The sequence below is a fragment of the Puma concolor genome, chromosome E4 (assembly GCF_028749965.1).
Source record: "Puma concolor isolate L17-30 chromosome E4, mPumCon1.1.hap2, whole genome shotgun sequence".
Taxonomy (NCBI): Eukaryota; Metazoa; Chordata; class Mammalia; order Carnivora; family Felidae; genus Puma; species Puma concolor.
Genome location: NC_141683.1, coordinates 38,968,330 through 38,985,398, shown reverse-complemented (window position 1 = coordinate 38,985,398; position 17,069 = coordinate 38,968,330).

Here is a 17,069-nt window from a genome sequence, read left to right as displayed (position 1 = left end):
ACTTCCATATGCCCTACTGAGCACAGGATAGATGGACAGAACATGACAGTCTAGTTTTTAATTCTCAAAAGCAGGGTTTCTGAAAGTTTGGCCATTCGATCACCTACATCAGAATCCTCTGAGGTGCTTATTTAAAATGTAGATTCCTGGACCTGACCCCAGACACACAGAATGAGGACCTATGGGAAAAGTACTTAGAAATCCATTGTTCATAAGCTCCCTAGGTCATTCTTATGCACACAAAAGCTTGAAACTACTATTCTGTGAATATTATTTTAAAAGATTGTAAATGTCTAAAAGAGGCAGTACCATTAATAATAAAAAGGATTTACATAGAATATGAAGGGAAAATAAAAAGCAGAAAGCAAACCAATAGAGTAAAGCTAAAATTCATACTGGGGGGTGCCTGGGTGGCTCAGTCAGTTGAGCGGCTGATTTTGGTTTAGGTCATGATCTCCTGGTTCATAGGCTTGTGCCCCACATGGGACTCACTGCTGTCAGCACAGATCTTCAGATCCTCTGTCCCCATCTCTCTCTGCTCCTCCCTCACTTGCGCTCTCCCAAAAAGAAATAAATGTTTAAAAAAATTCATACTGAAATATGATAATAAATACTAGAAAATAGAGAACACAACAGATGGAAAGCAGATACTGGAAACAAGTTGTTGAAAGGCATGGACCCAGCACAACTATCTAGGCTTTCTGAAATGGCCCCTTGTGGAAGAATTTTGAACACAATTTTAAAGAAAGAGTGAGTCAAAACCTGAAAAGAGAGGAGGATGGGGTTCCGGATTCAAGTCACCAAACATCTTGGGAAAGATGGCAAGAACAATAGCTCAAGAATTGAAAGGCCTGAATTTATTACTTACCAATAGTATGATCCTGCTGAGTCACTCACTCAAGAGCCTTGGTTTCCACGTGTGTACATCAGGAAAAGAGTTAAGTGAACAGCTTTCTTTTATAGGGTTGGCATGAGTTTTAAATGTGACACATGAAAGAAAATACTTGGGAAAGTGAAAACTATACACATGATAATCTTACACACATATGATTTTTCATGTACTGTCTTTAGTAAATAGAGTATCTGGGTCCTAAACAGAAGCTTGGTCACTAAGAACCATCTATCAGAAAACTGCAATTGCAGTGTTAATCTGTGTGTGCCTCTGATGCAGGAAGAGTGTTGATGATGATTCCACACCATAGATCTCCTCCTCTTCCCATCTGTGAAGACCCTTGATAAACAGTGATTGAGAGGCCAAGCCTTCATCACTCACAAATTCTTTGGTTTGTCCTCACATGACTTGATTTTGTTAGTCCATAAACATAAGTACATTTACTGATCTCATTCGTTTGTTCACAATGCCTAGCTTGCTGAGGAAAATGAGCAATTCATGAAACAACATCCACAATAGCAAAATCATGGTCCTTTAATAGTTTTAAAGAGTGAATCAAAGAAAGCGTTCTTTTCAAATCACTGAAATTCTCTAAAACATATCCAAGCAAGGTTTTGGTCGTCAACATTCTCTTTCCTTAAAGGCCTTGCTTCCCAAACTCTAATAGAGCACCAGACAAATGTGCTTTATCTGCAGATTCAAATAGTGGTGGGATTTTCCAAATTGACAAAAATAAAATAAGACGAAATTTCTCCTATATATTTTTCTTGAAAATTTGATTCTCACTACCACTTTATTGGAACCTAAGTCAAGATAGTATCTGATTGGTCGTAAAAATGTTGATTTTTAATACCTCACTCCTTTTTATTTAAATATGCCCTTTATTTAAAATTTAAAAGGAGTATAGGGGTCACTGGAAAAGTCTCACTCCTATCCCTGTCTCCCAACACCCAGTTCTCCTCCTCAGAGGCAACCAATGCTGTCAGATTCTTCCATGTGCTTCTTCCAGAGATATAGTATGTTTACGTCCTTAGGATTTAATAAATTCACGTTTTAAGAAGCTCCACCAGAAGCTTCATGATTCATAGGTATTTCATACGGCTCCAGATTTCAGTGAACCTTCTAGCGTTCTTACAGGTTTATGCATATCCATTCATTCATTCATTCATTCATTCATTATTTTATTCATTAATTCATTCGTGTAACAGATATTTATATTTGCATGCTGTGCATTAACAGAATTAGAAAGCCAAAGGAATGCCAGTGACTGATTGGTACAGGTTTGGTCAAGCCAGTACCTGACCCTGGGGCAGACCAAGAAGGTCCTTCTCACGTGCCCCCAACTGTTCCAAATTGCAAAGTCCTTTCTAAAATATATCTTTCAGGAGACTTGTGTTTCTGTGTCCAATGAGATCTGACTAATAACTTAGTATGCCAGTTGTCAAAGCTTATTGAAATTTGGTTTTCATAAATAAAACTCATCACTTCCCTAGATTTTTTCAAGGACTCTAAATCTGTGTTGTCTCTCTGGCCCTTGTGCAAGCACAATTGCTCCTTGAGGTGATTGGAATGCCTGCAATTTTCAGGAAGGGTCATTTGTTAACAGGGCAGGTTCAGCTGTCATGGTTTTCAATTGCTGCTGCTTTTGCTTTTTAGTTACAAATTGTTTTTAGTCAAGTTTATCATGATTAAATCAGTTTGGTATAGTTTATTGTACAGGCTATTGTGTTGGTCAACCAGGAGCTTAGACAAGGTCAGTGGCAGTAGAGATGGGTTAGAATGGAGATTTATCTTAGAGGAGCGTGCTGCAGAGGGTATTCTTAATCCCCCAAAACATGCTAGGATACTTACATGTTATGATTATCACGGAATCTCCCTTTCATAGCTGTGAGGGCTTTTGCTTCATCTAAGCAGGCTGTAATCATAAATTTCTGAAAACCCCTGGTGTACTCAATCATTTACCTATATTGATGAGGGACCAGGATATAATTTGAAGAGGCTCAGTTCATGCCATATCCTCTTGTCCTGCAGAGTGGAACTAAAAAGCCTGACGTTGGCAAACTCTCCACACTTTAATTCAACTCTGAAAGCATTTTTCAAGTGCCTGCTAGGTGCCAGGCAATATGCCAGACACTAGGAATGGGAAGATAAATAAAGCATGGACCCTACAATTTAGTGAGGAGGGGCAACATAAACACATGACCAAAGACTACATCATATATAAACCTTCCTTATGGTGTTGTGTGAAAACAGTGGAAAGAAGATCCAAGGTTGGTTTGGGAGGAGAGAACCAGGGAAAATTTAACAGAAAAAGTAATGCTTGAAATGAATCTTAAAACAGTTTTCATATGGATAAGACAAAAAAGAAAAGAAAAGAATACTTGCCATTCAAGAAGTTTTTCCACATTTCTTTATCACAAAAAAGATTTTCCTATCTCAGTAGATGAATTTGCTTATTTCACACAGTATGTTACCAAGAAAACATTCCATTGCAACAGAATCAAATAGTATGCCCCACCTTGTGTCAGAATTTGACTTGGAGGTGGATAGTTAAAGAGAAAGGAGAGATTAAATTCAACACATGACTGCCCTCTAGACATATTTTGCAAAGCAGTGATTATAAAAATACTATATGGTTTCTTAATCCTCCATTTATAGGGGGATTTTATATAAATCTATAAGTGGTCTTCCCTTTCTGTTCACCTGGAAGAAGCATCCAGGTTTTGAGGCAGTCCCTGTCTTAAAATATCTAGCTGCTACATGCCAGCAATGTGTTCTCTCTTATTTGCTTGCCATTTGGGCTCACACTTGCAGAAAACAATCAATTTGGAAAAAATCAGCAAATTGATCTTATTTCTTTAATGTCAGGTGGTATCTACGGTTTGAAGAATCAGTATTAGTAGGACTGTGGGGTTTTCAGGTATTATTGGACTGGAAATATTCCAATGTTTTTAGATCCTAAGCTTTGACTTCTATCCCAAACAATATAGCTTTAATATATAGACACACACACACACACACACACACACACACACACACACACACACATATATGCATGTCTGTGGGTGTGTATAAATGTAATCACTACCATAAATTTAGTTATTTTTATGTATATTTATGTTTGAGAGAGACACAAAGTGTGAGCAGGGGAGGGGCAGAGAGAGACACACACACACACAGAATCCCAAGCAAGCTCCAGGCTCTGAGCTGTCAGCACAAAGCCTGACACAGGGCTCGAACTCACCATGAGATCAATGACCTAGCCGAAGTCGGACACTTAACCAACTGAGCCACCCTTACCACCATAAATTTAACACCCGCCATGTAGTTGGCACCGTTCATATGAAGAATCTGGAAGAAAGAGATCAAATGAGATCCTGTCTGAAATTCTCTGTTGTCTGTGTGACACCCCTTTCTGATCCCCTGAGAGTTTGGTCCTAGTGATCCAAGGGCATGTTGAGGAGAAACTTTTATATTCTAGCACCTCTGGGGGCTTCTATTCTTCTTTTGTAAAAATCAATGGAAATTCAGCCTCTTTTTATTCACTCTATACAAAGGCATTCACGCAAAAAAGTGATACTGAATGGATTGGACTATCACTACCATAAAGTGCCTAGCACTTTAACAATTTTGTATATGTGGAATTATGAAGTCCCATTGCCAAGATAGAAAATAAGATTATTAAGAGATATAATGGTGTTGAGTATTTCCTATTCGTTCATTCATTCATTCATTCATTCATTCAAAAATTGCCCATTAACTTCCTATAATGTATCTGTCTCTTCCAGGGGCTTGGAGAATAGCCATGAATGAGACAAAGTTTGCCTGCATGGAGTTTGCCATCAATGGGGAAAGTTCATATTAATTAAAGTTCAACTATAAAAACAAAGGAGGGAATATGCACCAGAGGAAACACCATATCATTCCACACAGCAGATGTACACAGCTGTGTAGCTAACCAGTGGGGTGACCAGCTGGTCCTGGTTTGCCAGGGACTTCCAAGTTCGAGTGCTGGAAGTCTCTTGTCCAGGAGCCCCCTAAATCCTGGGTAAACCAGGACAGCTGGTCACCCTGTAAACCAAACAGGCAGTGACATCTACTTATTAGGCCTATTATGGGCAAGGCCTATGGCTAAAGGTTGTGGTCTCAACCCTAAGGAAGCATGTGCTCTTAGGGGAAGAGACGAGGCATGTGTCCAGGAAAAGATAACGTCTCATTCACAACAATATTTGATGAGAGCCAAGACAATAAATTTTGAGAAGCCCACAGCTGGTGTTTGTGTTGAGGTGGAGGAGTTGGGGTTTAAGCTAGACTTGGAGGATTGGGCATAATCACCTAAGTAAAGAACCAGGGAAGTGGTAAGGTAGAGCTCTATCCAACTGCTTACTGTGTGTCTCTCAACTCAAAGTGTCCAACTTATTATTCCCACCTCCACCTCCCCTCTCTGTCACTACTTGGTATCACCACCGGTCAGTCCAGAGAAGAATGGTGTGAAGGCATGCAGGGGGAAGCACAGGCAGGTACAGAGGAGGTGGGAAGATGTGTTGGCTAGAGAAGGTGATTTCTAGAAGAAGGGTGAGAACGAAAGCTGGAGAAGCTACATTCATTCACTCACTTGATAAACATTCAGCACTTATTATTGGCTATTTTCTGGTCTAGTTTCTGGGGATAGAAAGGAAAAAAAAAAACAGATTTTTTTTTCCCCTCAGAGATTCTGGAAAGCCAAAAAAAAACCAAAAAAAAAAAAACCAAAAACCAAAAAAAAAAAAAAAAAAAAAATTACAAATCAGCATAGATAATATAATAAATATTGTGAAAGAGGTAAGCACAGAGGAAATCTGTGGGGTTGGGAGCAAGAAAAGCTTTCTAGAGTACAAGGTTCTAGATTTGGGAACTGAAGAACTACAAGGAGTTATCTAGGAAAAGAAACAAAAGGGAACTCATTACAAGAAGTTGTTGGGGGGGGGAGGTACCTGGGTGGCTCAGTCAGTTGAGTATCCAACTCTTGATTTCAGCTCGAGTCATGGTCCCAGGGTCATGGGATCAAGCCCTGTGTCAGGCTCCACATTCATCATGGAGTCTGCTTAGGATTCCCTCTCTTTCTACCTCTGCCCCCTCCCCTGCTCTCTCTCTCTCTCTCTCTCTCTCTCTTCCTCTCTCAAATAAAATTAAAAGGGGCACCTGGGTGGCTCAGTCAGTTAAGTGTCTGACTCTTGATTTTGGCTCAGGTCACGAACTCACCATTTGTGAGTTTGAGCCCCACATCTGGGTCTGTGATGGCAGTGCAGATCCTGCTTGGGATTCTCTCTCTCCCTCTCTCTGCCTCTCTCCTGCTTGCTCTCTCTCCCTCTCTCTCTCAAAATAAATAAACATTTAAAAATAATAATAAAGTAAAAATTAAATTAAATGTCTTAAAAAAGAAGTGGGAATAGAATATGGAAGGTGTGGAGAGCCCTGAAAGGAGATGCACCGTGAAGCTGAAGGGAGCCTTCTACAGCGGGCAGAAGATGAGGGCAAGCCAGGTCATGTGCAGTTACTAGACTTGATTTTCAAGTCAGCCTTTTAAAAGGTGAGTGGTACAATCACATTGACACTCTAGAAAAATTACATTGTTGGCAGTGTGGAGGATGAACTGATTACAGAGGGCAAGACCAGAGACAAGGAGACCAGTAGGCCAGAAAAAGAATGATGAGAGCTTGAAGAAGACTTCTGAGGTCAAATGAGGGAGATCTTGTAAATAAAGAAAAGGACATGGTGATCTATTTGGGGGTGAGGGTGGGGAGGTAAGGCACAGAGAGGAGGAAAGGATGCCTCGTGGTATCTGGATTCAGTGACTGGTGGACAGCAATGCCATAGTGACACAAGGAGAGGAGGAATATAAGGACATAATAAGTTGGACATTGATTTTGAGAGAACATGCAGTGTGCAGTTGGATAGTGCAGTCTGGAAGGAAAGAGATCTGGCTGAACATAGAGGTCTGAGAGTCATCAGTGAAAAGAGAGTAGATGAGGTCTAAGAATACCCTTGTTCTCTTATGCAGAGTGTGTAGAACAAGAAAGAAAGAGGGTGAGAAAAACCCCAGGGTACCCATATTGGAGAAAGCAACAGAGAAAGAAGGTGGCATCTGATGATGGCATGTTAACAAGATGGGACTTTAACCTGAGATCAGTGGGGAAACTGAAGAATGTTTGAAGAAAAGATGTCATGTTGAAAGTAGTGCTTCTACCCAGAACACTGGGTGGGGGAAGTGGAAGCCAAAGAGATTGGTTGGAGTTGAGAACAAGTGTCCAGGTGATAAGGACCCGCCTGAGTGGTACTAAGCAATCTGTCAGCATCACCTGTGAAACTTATTTAAACTATATGGAATTTTAGGGGCTCCCGGGTGGCTCAATAGGTTAAACATACAAGTTTGGTTCAGGGCATGGTCTCACAGGTCATGAGTTTGAGCCCGATGTTGGGCTCTGTGCTGACGGCTCAGAGCCTGTAGCCTGCTTTGGATTCTGTATCTCTCTCTCTCTCTCTCTCTCTCTCTCTCTCTGCCCCTTCCCCCCACCTCTCAAAAACAAATACACATTAAAAAAATTTTTTTAATTCACTATATGGAATTTTGAAAAATTCCCAAGTGACAATCCAACACCCACCCCATCCCCTTGACCAACTCTGTTCACACCTTATCCCCTACTCCTTGATGGTCACTGGCTTAAACCAAAAATGGCCTTGGGAATAGAGGCGAGGAACATTACAACAGAAACACTAGAAAGACTTGACTAAAGGGAGTAAGTTGGCAAGTCAAAGGGAAGAATCACAAATGACAGCAATGCTTTGAATTGGGTGACCAGATGAACTGGGGGCCTTAAACAAAAAGTCCAAAGGCTGAGCCAGTTTTCTTTTATGGGAGGGGAAAGAAAAGAGTGCCAGAGGAAGGAAGGGCAGGGGAAGCAAAGATAAATCTGAAGCTACATGTGTTGAATTAACAGAGTTTTTTTAAGGTCATTGAGTCTGGAGAGCTGGATCTTTATTTTCAAAAAGAGGTGATGATATGTTGTATATTAATTTGAGGAAAGATGAGGATTAGCCTAGGCTGACAGCCTGGAATAGGCCAGAGCAAAGTAAGAAATTACAAACAACACAAGCTTCTTTTTCCTCTGTAACAAAATAATAATAATAATAATAATAATAATAATAATAATGACAGAAACAAATGGGTAAGAGATGTGTAACCTGTCAAGTGTCTCAGTAGATTCCAGTGTCAAATGGTCAGTAGGGCTGCACAGGAGAGAACGAGGGCCCAGTACAGCCTCTTGTATCTACTGTGGCAGCGGGCCAAAGATCAGGAACAAGGCATCCCTTACTAGTCACAAATAGGGCTCAGTGACCCCTCTGAACATGCCATAATGTGCAAGTAGGCATGCGTGCGTGTGCACACACACACACACACACACTTACTCACTCACCTGTGTCCTTAATCCTAACCATCTTTCACACAAAACTATGACACAATCTCTTTACAATGCCTTTATAGAAGAAGCAAAAATCTATCTTCCTACTCAGGATTTCCTCCCAGTTTCAAGCAAGGCCTATGTAAGATTTCCAGCTTTCCCAGCTTCTTGAATGGCCAAGACCTTTTCTTGCCCTCAATAGCTACGATTCACTCTCTCACACTAAATTATAGTGATTGTATTCCCCAGCTTACTTTGGGTCAAGGATATGGGGTAGGACTGGAGAATGAACATAATCTGTGTAAGATATAATTCTGGTCCATGCACATGTTGGACTCCATATTTCAATATGAATTATTTGAGTACTAGTTTTCAAAAGAGAGAAAGTACTATATCGGGGCGCCTGGGTGGTTCAGTCAGTTAAGCATCTGACTTTGGCTCAGGTCATGATCTCACAGTTCATGAGTTCAAGCCCTGCATTTGGTTCTGTGCTGACAGCTTGGAGCCTGGAGCCTGCTTCGGATTCTGTGTCTCCCTCTCTCTTGGCCCCTCCCCCACTCATGCTCTGTCTCAAAAATACATAACCATTAAAAAAATAAAAAAAAATTAAAATACTATATCAATTCAATGATTTACAGTACTGTTTCCTTCTATATGCTAAGCAGTATATGCCACATGCTAGAAAAGTAAAGATGAGGAAGGAAAAGCTTTTCCTCTCTTGGGTTTTATACTTTTATGAAGAAGAAAAGTCAAACACACAGAGAGTCACAGCATAAGTTAAGATAAGAAATGTACAGGGCGCCTGGGTGGCTCAGTCAGTTAAGTGTCCGACTTCAGCTCAGGTCATGATCTTGCAGTCTGTAAGTTGTAAGCACACAGAAGTACTAACTTCCAGATAATGGAATTCCAAGAAAGTAGGAAAAAAAGGAGGGGAGGAGATATTTGAAGAAATAAGAATAAAAGATGAGGGGCGCCTGGGTGGCTCAGTCGGTTGAGCGTCCGACTTCAGCTCAGGTCATGATCTCACAGCTTGTGAGTTTGAGCCCCGCGTCGGGCTCTGTGCTGATAGCTCAGGGGTTGGAGCCTGCTTTGGATTCTGTGCCTCCTTCTCTCTCTGCCCCTCCCTTGTTCGTGCTCTGTCTCTCTCTCTCTCTCAAAAATAAATAAACATTAAAAAAGAAGATAAGAAATGTACAAACAAAATGCAATCAGAACTAAAGAAGGAAAGATAATATTCTGATAGGGAATGAAGAACAGGTGAGAAGGAGGAGTAGGTCATTTAAAATTAACCTTGAAGAATGCATAGGATTTCAATAGGTAGATATGTAGAGGAAGAGTGGAGAACATTCTGGTGGGAGACAGCATGAGCAAGATTCCTGAGATGGGAATATATGTGGCACATTTGGAGAACAGAAACTAGATGAATTTGACCGGGGTATAGGAAAGTAGTAGTAGATAAAGTGGAACACAGGTTGGGGGGGCCTACCATAGGGGACTTTGAATGCCGGGGTAAGGAGTTTGTACTTAATTCTTTAGGTAGAGAGAAGCTGTTGACAGGTTTTGGAGTAGGGCAGTGATTAATCAGAATGCAATATGTTTAACCCCCTAGCAGTTGGAGAAATAAAGGGAGAAAGAAAGGGAGGAGAGGTTGCAAGCAGAGAGAACTTTCAGACTTGTTGGGTTTGACATGACTGTGGACTCTCTAAGTGAAGATGCTCATTAACACTTGGAATGAGGGGCAGGGTTCAGAAGAAAGGTTAGGTTAAGGTCTTTGTAGCCTTAGTTGCTTCATCTAAAAAACAGGGACAAGTATGCTTGCTTTGAGAGAGAATGCTTCGAAAAATACTACAGTACCTGACTCATCATGGGCATGTGGGACAGATCTGATGATGGTAGTTGTGGTGGTATCATCAGCAGTAGCTGCACAGTTAGTTCTTCCTCAGAACTCTGTTTCCTCCCCAGAATTCTGCCATGAGCTCAGGAAATAGAATCAAGTGCCAAGCCCTTGCTTCAGCCAGAACTGCTCCTTCCCCAAGATGCCCAAGGTACATGTTTGGTCAAGCAGTTGTATTGGCTCCGTGGTCCCTTAAGACAATTCTAGGAGACCTCTCAGTACCTGGTAAATAGATTTCTATTGAGTGTCTCTTTGTTTTGTCTGCTGTGTCTAGATATAGAAGCTCAGAAAAGTTATAACTCTGGATGAATGAATGAATGAAGCTTAAAACTATGTAAAAACATATTTATTGTTTAGAGATATCTGAAGAGTATATTTAAATATGGTTATATATGTACACACGGATGCACACAAAGCTTACACGCACACACATTCCATATATATATGGAATTCCCTTTTATATATGTAAGAAAAATTCATAGGAGGGGCCCCTGGGTGGCTCAGTCAGTTGAGCATCAGACTGTCGATTTCAGCTCAGGTCATGATCTCATAGTTCATGCATTTGAGGCCCACATTGGGCTGTGTGTGGACAGTGTGAAGATTACTTGGGGTTCTCTCTCTCCCTCTCTCTCTCTGACCCTCCTCCTCTCTCTTTCTCTCTCAAAATAAAAATAAATAAACATTAAAAAAACTTATCTGCATGTAACTGTCCACTCAACCATGGAGCAATACAGTGTCCAACATCCAATCAAAAGTTACTAGACATGCAAATAAGCAGAAAAATGTGGTTCATAAACAATATAAAAATCAGTCAATAGAAACAGACCCAGAAATGCTAGAGATTATGCAATTACGTGGCAAGAACTATAAAAGAGTTATCATAAATATGCTCAGGAATTTAAAGAAAAACATGAACATAATGAGGAGTGAAATGGAAACTATAAAAAGAAATCTAATGGAACTTCTAGAGCTGAAAAGTACAATATCTAAAATGAAAAATTTATTAAATGGGCTTAAGAGCAACTTAATGCAGAAGCAAATATCAATGGACTTGAAAATATAGCAACAGAAACTATTCATACTACAGAGAAGAAGAGGGCTGGAAAAAAAAAAAAAGAATACACTCTTGGTGACACATTAGAAAGTGGTCAAAAATAGTATAATTGAAATCCCAAAGAGGGGTGGGGAGAGCAAGAAGTAATATTTGAAGAAATAATGGCAGAACATTTTCCAAATTTGATGAAAACTATAAACCCATCAATTCAAGAGATACAACAAATCCTAACGAGGATAAAAATCAATTTAGATAGAAATTTTACTCTGAATTTTTTCAACAATGGAGTGATTTTCTGAATGGACCAATACCTAAAGAGGCTAGTCCAGGGAGGAGAGGGAAAGATCTGTAAATTAGAGGCAACTATACAACTTGTGATGTGAGAAAGTAGAAACCAGCCTAGAAGACACAAACAGAAAGATAATAAAAAAGAAGAGATGAGTCATCTGGAGAAACCAAACACGGAAGGTGCCAACATATTGCAGAGCAAGGAGAAAACCTCATGAGAATAAAAGATGGTGGAGTGGTATCTCTAGGTTTCGTTTCCTTCCTTCCTTCCTTCCTTCCTTCCTTCCTTCCTTCCTTCCTTCCTTCCTTCCTTCCTTCCTTCCTTCTGTCTCCTTGTACTGTACCTTATTGTAGACAACAGTCATCTCCAAATTGGATTTGAAGCTCCATTCTTTTCCCTATCAAGGCTATTCTGTAGCTCACTGCAGCCAGAGTGGACTTCCTAACCTAAAGAATCACATCACTCCTCTGTGAGACATCTTTAGAGAAATTGGTACCTTCAGCAGTTCACATACTTCAGCAGTACCTTCACATAAGGTGACTGCCATAGGGATGGACCATGTCTCCCCACAATTAAATAGATACGATTTGAACCTCAGTTTCTCAAAGCTTCTTGTCTTAGGGCTTTATTCCCTACTTTATCTTGCTTTTATTGAGTCCAAGTCTCTATGAGTTTATAGACTATAACCATCAGAAGTGCTTTGTGATTCATTTCCCTCCTTTTGCTTACGTGGACCCAAGCCTGTCCTTTTAACCTCCTCCATGCCTGGAGCTGTTCAAGATCTATGTTGGTGCTCTTAACCCCTATTGATAGACCTTGGACCTGGGAGGCCACCAGGATGTCTCTTTCCAGCCATAGCTCCTGGCAAGGAGAGGTTGAGAAAGGACTTAGAATCAAGGTTTGAATTATAGCTCTGATTCTGCTAAATGACAATCGAGAGCTATCTTGTCCAATATGGTAGTCACTAGCCACATGTGGCTAGTGAACACTTGAAATGTGGCTAGTGTGACTGAGGAACTGAATTTAAAATGTTATTTAATTTTATGGGGCGCCTGGGTGGCGCAGTCGGTTAAGCGTCCGACTTCAGCCAGGTCACGATCTCGCGGTCCGTGAGTTCGAGCCCCGCGTCAGGCTCTGGGCTGATGGCTCAGAGCCCGGAGCCTGTTTCCGATTCTGTGTCTCCCTCTCTCTCTGCCCCTCCCCCGTTCATGCTCTGTCTCTCTCTGTCCCAAAAGTAAATAAATGTTGAAAAAAAAAATTAAAAAAAAAATAAAATGTTATTTAATTTTAATTAAATTAAATTAAATTTTATTTTTTAGGTTTGTTTATTTATTTTGAGAGAGATAGAGAGAATGGCAGAGGGGCAGAGAAAGAGAGAGAAAATCCCAAGCAGGCTCCATGCTGTCAGCGCAAAGCCCCACTGCATGGAGCTCAAACCCAGGAACCATGAGATCATGACCTGAGCTGAAATAAAGAGTACAAAGCTTGGGGTGCCTGGGTGGCTCAGTCGGTTAAGCGTCTGACTCCGGCTTAGGTCATAATCTCACAGTCCGAGGGTTCGAACCCCGCATTGGGCTCTGTGCTGACAGCTTGGAGCCTGGAGCCCGCTTCTGATTCTGTGTCTCCCCCTCTCTCTGACCCTCCCCCGTTCATGCTCTGTCTCTCTCTGTCTCAAAAATAAATAAACATTAAAAAAAAAAAAAAAAAAAAGAGTTGGAAGCTTAACCGAGCCACCCAGTCACCCCTGAATTTAATTTTAATTTAAAACCTGAAGCATTCTAATTCATTTTCCTGTTAAACATACTGTGAAAAATATTGTTATATTGTAATATATGTATTGGGTGCATACATGCATATAGGCACACATCTGATCTAATTGGTATCAATGGATTAACTGGTTTGAATAAATTTTTTTACGTACCAATGTAATATTATAATACATTTATTTGAATAGTTTATGTAGACAATGTAAGTTATGGTGATGCCACTATAAATCATAATTTGTAATAAAATCAAAATACTTATTTTAATTTTAATTGTGACATAATAAATTATGTTTCTAGTTAAAAAAAATAAGTATGGAAAACATTTTAATATTAAAAATTTTTTTTTCAACGTTTATTTATTTGGGACAGAGAGAGACAGAGCATGAACGGGGGAGGGGCAGAGAGAGAGGGAGACACAGAATCGGAAACAGGCTCCAGGCTCCGAGCCATCAGCCCAGAGCCCGATGCGGGGCTCGAACTCACGGACCGCGAGATCGTGACCTGGCTGAAGTCGGACGCTTAACCGACTGCGCCACCCAGGCGCCCCCATTTTAATATTTAAAGTACAGGCATACTACTGATGCAGAATTGAGTAGAGATTTTGAAGCTACCGTGTACTTTAAATCAATGAAGACAAAAGAGACCAGAAGAAGGCGTGTCACAAATTTCAAAATGATTGGCAATTGCAAGTTTCTGCAAAACAAAATGAAAAAGCTGCCAGTAAAAAAATAATTTTAAAGATAATAACGTGGGCAATATTAGGAGATAGTTGCAACAAATACATAGTGAATTTGTTAAAATGTTTCCTCTCAACAGTCAAAAGAGAATCAATATTAGTTGCCTGAAATTAAAATTAAATGTCCAACAAATATTTTAAAAACAATTTTTAGCAGGATCTGAACTTCTAACTTTGGCAGCTTTAAGATGACATAGATTCTTGCACAAAGAAGGAAATTGTTTTTACGTGGAGAAATAATAAAATAAATTATTATTTCAGTTACGAAGATTTTGTTGGGTTAGTATAAGAAACAAGCTAAAAAAGACATTTTACAAAAAATAAAACTCTTCAGTTAAGCCTCTAAACAATTGCCCATTGGATACAAAGTCTTAATATAAAGTTCGGTTGATTCAAAGTGTGAAAAATGGCAAGGGCTTTTTCGCCATTGGAGAAGTCTGCCATATAAGAGACACTGCCCAATTCATACCTTGGATGTGTTCTGTCTCAAAAGACTTTCAGACTTATTCGGAAAAGAAAAGTCTTATTTCACAGCCTAAAAACTGAACTCACTGGTATGGATATGGTTGAGTTTCTTACACGTATCAAAGAAAAACTTCATCTGGATGTGAAAACATAGTTTCCATTACAGCCCTAGGTCTCCTAATTACATTAAGTCAAAAGTCTGGAATTATTGAAATTAAAAAAAATTTTTTTAATTTTTATTTATTTTTGAGAGAGAGACAGAGCACGAGTGGGGGAGGGGTAGAGACAGAGAGGGAGACACAGAATCCCAAACAGGCTCCAGGCTCTGAGCTGTCAGCACAGAGCCCGATGCAGGGTTCGAACTTGGGAACAATGAGATCATGACCTGAGCCAAAGCCAGATGCTTAACCGACTGACCCACCCAGGTGCCCAGGGATTCATTGAAATTTTAAAGCAAGAAACTGATCTTTCTTCTAACTGTTTCATTCTTCTTGTCTGATAGGTATTGGAGACATTTGCATTTAGTTTTCTGAACAGTGTCATGGATACAGTGGTTAAAATTGTTGTATAAAGGTGCAAATGCTATGAATTATCAACTTGTGGAACTATAGAAACAGTAAATGAATATAATGATCTCGTTCTTTTCCAATGCTCATTAGTTGAGTAGTGGAGGACCTTTACAAAGATTTATCACACTGTTAATCCATTTCTTGAAATGAAAGGAATACCTGCCAAATACTCAATAATCAAAGGCAAAATGATAGTAGTGTGGTTTACATTTTCTTTAAAAAAATTTTTTTTAATGGTCGTTTATTTTTGACAGAGAGCGAGTGCAAACTGGGGAGGGGCAGAGAGAGAGGGAGACACAGAATCCAAAGCAGGCTCCAGGCCCTGAGCTGTCAGCACAGAGCCCTATGTGGGGCATGAACTAATGAACCACGAGCTTATGACTTGAGCCCAAGTTGGATGCTTAACTGACTGAGCCACCCAGGCACCCCATACATTTTCTTACTGAATATCACATTGCATATGAATGAGCTAAATTTGAAATTCCAAGGAAGGAAAAATTTATTTGCTAGAAAGTACAAGAATTTATGGTGAAATGGAATTTTTTTACAATAACAATCAATAACAACAATTAACCCATTTTTCTAGCATGAATTAATATACAGAGGATATTCATTGTAAGCAAGATTATGTGAATTAGCTGTAAAAACTAAAAAATATGAACATTTTGCTAATATTGATGAATTTATAGTTGCTTTAAATTTATGCAATACTCCTTTGATTTCAATGTTAACACTACTGAGTTGATAGAGTTAGTGAATTATTTAACTTAGTTTCGAAACTTATAGGATTTGCTTCAAAGTCAGATCATTTCTTCTAAACACAGGAAACAGTTTTGACAATACAGATGCAAATATTTAAAAAGCAATTTTTGGAACTTGACCCAATTATTGGAAAACTTTTAAGTTTGTTTGGAAAAACTTGGGTATGTGAATCTACTTTTTCAGCTGCAAATTATATGAAATATAAATATAGATAAAATATTTCTGATGCAAATTTAGCATTTTAATTGAAATGCACTCTAAGTTTAAAAGTTTAGATTTAGAAGATTTCATTCACATTTAAAAATGTGAGGGGCACCTGGGTGGCTCGGTCAGTTAAGCTTCCGACTTGGGCTCAGGTGGTGATCTCATGGTTTGTGAGTTTGAGCCCCACATCGGGTTCTGTGCTGACAGCTCAGAACCTGGAGCCTGTTTTGAATTCTGTCTCCCTCTCTCTCTGCCCCTCCCCTGCTCGTACTCTGTCTCTGTCTCTCAAAAAAATAAAGTAAAACGTTAAAAAAAATTTTTTTTAATGTGAAACAAAGGGTGTCTGGGTGGCTCAGTTGATTAGGCGACCAACTTAGGCTCAGGTCATGATCTCATGGTTTGTGAATTCAAGCCCCACATCGGGCTCTGTGCTGACAGCTCAGAGCCTGGAGCCTGCTTGGGATTCTGTGTCTCCCTCTCTCTGCCCCTCCCTAACTCGCCCTCTGTCTCTCTCTGTCAAAAAAAATTTTTTTTTAATTAAAAAAATTTTTTTGAAACATAGAATTATTTTTATTGATTACATTGTTGAAATGTTAATATTTTAGAGGTAGTTGGTTAGAGTAGGTAACATTAAAATTAATTTTACTTCTTTATTTTGCCTTTTAACGTGGCTACTAGAACATTTGAACTTTGGTGTGTATTATATTTCTTTTTACTTTCCAGTTTTATTGAGCTGAAATTGACATAGAACATTCTATCATGTTTTTGTTGGCATCTCTGCTTTAGAGCAGAGGCTTCAGAGACTGGGCTCTGAAACTAGACAGCCTGATTTTGAGTCTAGTTGCAGACACTTAGCTGTGTACCTTGGGCAAGTTGTTTAACATCTCTGTCTGTGCTTCAGTTTTTTCCATCTAGAAATGAGGATAACAATAATTCTCAGGGTGGTTGTAAGAATACTTAAATTGTGTCTGGCACATAGTAATTACCATGTGTAATAGC